Below are 6,000 nucleotides of genomic sequence, written 5' to 3'. Positions count from 1 at the left end.
ATCGCAATAAGCGTATTTTGATTGGTTTGCGCAAAAGTTATTGCGTTTACTAACTAAGGGAAAGATTTCTGTAATTTTTGGTGTTTTTTTTTTTTAACGAGTGATGGTGGCGATCTGCGATTTTTTTTTGCGGGACTGCGACATTGCGGCGGACAGATCGGACCCTTGACTGACATTTTTGACACTTTTGGGGGTACCAGTGGCATTACTGCAGTAATCTGTGCTATACATATGCACTGTTACTGTAAAAATGACACTAGCAGGGAAGGGGTTAATTTTTATTGGAGAGGGAGGGGTTAATGTATGCCTGGTGCTTACTGACGTGTGTGGGGGGAGGTGACTGAGTGACATAGGGACAGATCGCATGTTCAGCTCTGCTGAACCCTGCAATCTGACCCTGCCTGTCACTTAGGAGATCTGCCCGCTTTGTTTACACAAGCGGGCGGATCTCCAGACTCGATTTCCCTCCCCTGGCCCGACTCCCGCTGTGACTGAATACAGCGGGAGAGAGCCTCCGGCGGCACGCGCGCGCCGCCGAGAGAGGGGAATGTCTGGCGACGTAGGTCTACGTCGTCAGACGTTATCGAGCCACTTTGCCGCAGTAGAGGCTCGGTGAGGTTAACCACCTCCTTCCCAAGCCTATTCTGACACTTCAAAACTATATCAAGGTAGTGCTGCGCTGTGTTGGATATCCAACATATGCAAAAATATAAGTAACTGTGACAAAAATCAATATAACCAACTACATACAAAAACAGATATGCGTGTGAAAATGAAGGCCTCTTGACCCCTGTAGGGAGAAAGCCTTGACTGATGGGGGCATGGCCAGGAGTTGGGATTTAGCAGGAGGCTATATGGGACAAAAGGATTGGACGGAGCCTTGGGTATGGGGCTGGGCCTGAGCTCAGTTAAGAGGACCTTTCCAGGGAATTCTGGGTCTTTTAAGAAGAATCGCAGTGAAGAGCTGCCCACCTCCCATGGTGTTGGGAAATACACAGCTGATATCACCAGTCATTCATGTACTTTGCACTGAAGGATTTTTTATTTGTTGTTGGGTTTTCAGAGTTGTCGGGTATTTATGCACCACTATCAAGAGGTGTCCATCACCTGGAACTTATATTTTATAATTTTTTTTTTGTTCCTTTATTACATTATTTCACATTGATTCAGGAAGTGTGCTTCACTTAGTGTTCACATATCATTTTCACATACATATCTTTTTTTTGTATGTTGTTGGTTATATTGATTTTTGTCACAGTTACTTAAATTTTTGTATTTTTTGGATATCCTTGACAGCTCAGCACCACCTTTATATAGTTTTGATTTTATTTTGGCCACGGATATGCTGACCGGTGTATGCAGCAGTCTATCTAGTTGATTACCCTAGTATTGATAGCGTGGGGGAATCTTGTATATATATATTGCATTTAGTTGGACACTTCATTCCTATATGTAAATACCTACTTTTTTTTTGCTAGAAAATTACTTAGAACCCCCAAACATTTTATATATATGTAATTTTGGAGGGGATGATAAGGGACCACATACAAGACTTTAGTAATGAAAATGGTATTATAAGTAGAAATCAGCATGGATTCATGAAAAATCGTTCGTGCCAAACCAATCTGTTAACCTTCTACGATGAAGTGAGCTGCCACCTAGATAAAGGTAAGCCTGTGGATGTGGTGTATCTGGACTTCGCAAAGGCCTTTGACACCGTTCCTCACAAACGCTTACTGTACAAACTAAGGAAGGTAGGTATGGATCATAAGGTGAGTACCTGGATAGAGACCTGGCTCCAGGGGAGAGTACAGAGGGTGGTGATTAATGGGGAGTACTCGGATTGGGCGGGTGTGGAAAGTGGGGTCCCCCAGGGTTCTGTCCTGGGACCAATCCTGTTTAATTTATTCATAAATGATCTAGAGGAGGTGATATCTAGTACAATCTCAGTATTTGCAGATGATACTAAATTAGGCATGCCAATATCTTCTATGCAGGATGTGGAAATCTTGCAAGCAGACCTGAACAAAATAACGGGGTGGGCAACCACATGGCAGATGAGGTTTAATGTAGAAAAATGTAAAGTAATGCACTTGGGTGCCAGAAACCAGAAAGCAAGCTATTCACTAGGGGGTGAACCTCTGGGTGAGTCTAGGATGGAAAAGGACTTGGGGGTACTGGTAGACAACAGGCTTGGCAGTGGCATGCAATGCCAAGCCGCCGCAAGCAAAGCCAACAGAATACTGGGATGTATAAAAAAGGGGATTCACTCCAGAAATAAAGAGATTATTCTCCCGCTCTACAAGACTCTGGTCCGGCCACATCTGGAGTATGCTGTCCAGTTCTGGGCACCGGTCCGCAGGAAGGATGTGCTGGAACTGGAGAAAGTCCAGAGGAGGGCAACAAAAATAATTAGGGGAATGGAGGACATCGGCTATGAGGAAAGACTACAAGCACTGAACCTATTCTCTCTGGAGAAGAGACGATTGAGGGGGGATATGATATCAATGTACAAATACTGTACTGGCGACCCTAGCATAAGGAACAAACTATTCAGAGAAAGGGAATACAATAAGACACGTGGCCACTCACTAAAACTTGAGGAAAGGCGGTTTAACCTTAAAGTGCGTAAGGGGTTCTTCACTGTAAGAGCGGTAAGGATGTGGAATTCTCTTCCACAAGCAGTCGTATCAGCGGGGAGCATTGATAGTTTCAAAAAACTATTAGATGTACACCTTAAAGACCACAACATACAGGGGTACACAATGTACGGTTAAAAGCAAACACACACACGCATCATGGGTTGAACTGGATGGACTTGTGTCTTTTTTCAACCTCACTAACTATGTAACTATGTAACTATGTAAATATATATATATATATATATATATATATATATATATATATATATATATATGTATATATATATATATATATACATATATATAGCAAAGACCCTATATAATAAAATGGTGTGTGTTGCAATTTTTTATGTCACATGGTATTTGCGCAGCGGTTTTTACGCAAATTCTTTTGGAAAAAAAAACACTTTCATGAAAAAAAAAAACCCAGTAAAGTTAGCCCAATTTTTTTTTTTTTTGTAATGCAAAAGAAATGTTACACTGAGTAAATAGATACCAAACAAGTCACACTTTAAAATTGCGTCTGCCCGTGGAATGGCGTCAAACTACGATGCTTAAAATTCTTCATAGGCGACGCTTTAAACAACTTTACAGGTTACCAGTTTAGAGTTGCACAGGTGGTCCAGTGCTAGAATTATTGCTCTCACTCTGACGTTCGCGAAAATACCTCACATGTGTGGTGCGATCACCGTTTACATATGCGTGCCGGAGTAACATGTGTGTTCGCATTTGCGCGTAAGCACGGTGGTACGGGGGCACTTTAAATTTTTCTTTTATTATTTATTTTATAACAAAACATTTTTTCTTTCCACTTTGTTTTTCGGAATACCTTTATTGCTATCACAAGGGATGAACAACATCCTTTGTGACAGCATGGGCCGTGACAGGTCCTCTTTATTGAGAGATTTGGGGTCTATTAGACCCCAAATCTCTACTCTGGCCCTCCATGCAGCCGTTTAGACGGAGATCGGTCCTATCGGCTGCTTCTCTGGCCACTGGCGGCCAGGTAAACAAAGAAAAAGAACCAGAAGTGACAAATACTTGTCGCTCCCGGTTTCTAGGGTTACAAAGAGAAGGAAACAATGCCAGTTCCTCTCTCTCTGTACCAGTCAGTCATCTCTGCCAGCAGCATCGCTCCCGGCATCCACGATGGGACCGGAGAGCCCGGAAGAGGCAGCAGCGAGGGGAGGGTGGCCATTCGATCACTTCTGCCTGAAACGGAATCGCCAGCTGCAAAAAATTATATTGGGATGATGCCTGCAGGTGCAGACATCATCCCGGTATTACCACTGAACCCCAAGGACATACGGGTACGTCCATTTGGGAGAAGTGGTTAAAGGTACCACACCAAGAGAAAATAAAGATAAAAACTTTTATTATACAAAGCCTTAAGAGCCGGTTCACACTGAGGCGACACGACTTCGGGGGGCGTCCTGTGAAGTCGCATGCACCGCTGTGCACCGCGACTTCGGCGCGTCTTGCAGGGACTTCACATAATGGAAGTCAATGCAAGTCGCTCCCAGGTCGCCCCAAAGTAGTACAGGACCCTTTTTCTAAGTCGGAGCGACTTTTGTCGCTCCTATTAGAACGGGTCCTGTGCTACTCAATGGACCGCGACCGACCGCGACTTGTCAGGCTGACAAGTCGCCTGACAGTCGCAGCAGTGTGAATGGGCTCTAAAAGGATTAAAATGTAAATGTTAAACGTCCAAGGGTTATTTCAAAACAATTGCAGTTACATAATATGCTATTATTAATGACTATATCTCAGGTTGATCATAAAGAAGATCTCATATACATATCTTCATCTCCGACATGTTTCGCAGGACAAAGTCCACTTCCTCAGGGAGGACTGGCATATATCTCTGCTAAAAAGGTTTGACTTGCATGTAGCCTGTTTCCAGAATTAGAGAAACGCAGCCGCCACAAATGGAAAGAGACCCCGTCAATAAGGATTATATATATCTTAGATAAAAAGGAGCTGGTATATGCCCCCTTTGGAGAGACATGGCGGAGGGAGGAATAAGAATGCCTTCAAAAGCTTAGATTTCTGGTGTGTTGTAGGGGGACTGCCTGTTTTTGAGACACCAAGAAAAGGTTGGGGAGCAGGACCAGGTAACACTGGGAATCAACAGTGAAAGCCTTCTTATTTCCTTGCCCCCCCTTCAAGTCAAGCTCCTCCTTATCTGACATATAGAAACATAGAAAAGTGATGGCAGAGAAATACTGAGTAGTCCATCGAGTCTGCCCATTTCTTACGATTTTTTTTCTAATAATTCCTTTGGTTTTTGCTTGTTAGATTTTTTTTTGTTTTTTTTAATATATAATCTTTATTGGAGGGGTCTCTTTCCCTTTGTGGCAGCTGTGGTTCTCTAATTCTGAGAACAAGCTACATGCAATACAAACCTAGCTGACATATATGCCAGTTCTCCCTGAGGAAGCGGGCTTTGTCCTACGAAACTTGTCGGAGATAAAGATATATATATATATATATATATATATATATATATATATATGAGATCTTCTTTATTATTAAACTGGGATAGAGGTTTTATTAATGACATGATATATAACTGTAATTGTTTTGAAACAACACTTGGATGTTTAACATTTACATTTTAATTCCTTTAAATTCTTTGTAGAAATAAAAATGCAAGTTTTTATCTTTAATTTTTTCTTGGCGTGGTACCTTTTAAAGTCCTAGTAGTTTAACTCATGATACATTAGTGTGATGGTCAGTGGGAAGAATGCTCCTTACACTGGTGGTCATTGGGAAGAATTATCCCCTTACATATAGCTAAAAAGATCAATGGTGTCAGTGGGAGCTTATCTGAGAGGCAAAAATTGCTCATTGTTCATGGAACCCCTAGTAACCTCTGGCGGAACCCTGTTTGGGAACTTATCTGAGAGGCAGAAATTGCTCATTACTCAAGGAAACCCTAGTAACCTCTGGAGGAACCCTGGTTGAGAAACCCTGGTCTAACAATCCTCCCTCATACTATGCTCTACCTCTCCTGAGTGAAGGGGGCTGCACCACTAAAACAGGAAGACCTAGCTAAGCGGGGGCTCCACCCCGCCACATGCAGCTGTATTTTAAAATACTTGATGCTCATATTCCTGAGGCTGGCCTCTAATATTTCAGTTTTCAGAAGCCTGCATATTGGCTGCATCTCTATAAAATGAGACTGATGGATTTACGCTCAGTTATTGACCTCCTTGACTAGATAATGGTGCGGGAAAGGTCAAGAAACAAGACTACATTTTTGGAGAAGCTGAAAATAGCTGACCATGGGTAACACTAGAATAGTTTTGCAGTTTCTGTACTTGAACTGCCATGTAGTGTTTTCTCTTTTGGTCAT

The 6,000-nt window shown here is 42.4% G+C and overlaps 1 protein-coding gene across 1 annotated transcript in view; it reads right to left on the bottom strand.

The window, feature by feature from the left end:
- Positions 1 to 6,000, bottom strand: part of LOC309561446 (sodium- and chloride-dependent creatine transporter 1-like) — a 109,946-nt gene that overhangs the window by 46,047 nt on the left and 57,899 nt on the right. The window lies entirely within an intron of this gene.

The sequence above is a fragment of the Pelophylax lessonae genome (genome assembly GCF_965119305.1).
Source record: "Pelophylax lessonae genome assembly, chromosome: 8".
NCBI classification, from domain to species: Eukaryota; Metazoa; Chordata; class Amphibia; order Anura; family Ranidae; genus Pelophylax; species Pelophylax lessonae.
This window is presented reverse-complemented; position numbering and strand designations above follow the sequence as displayed.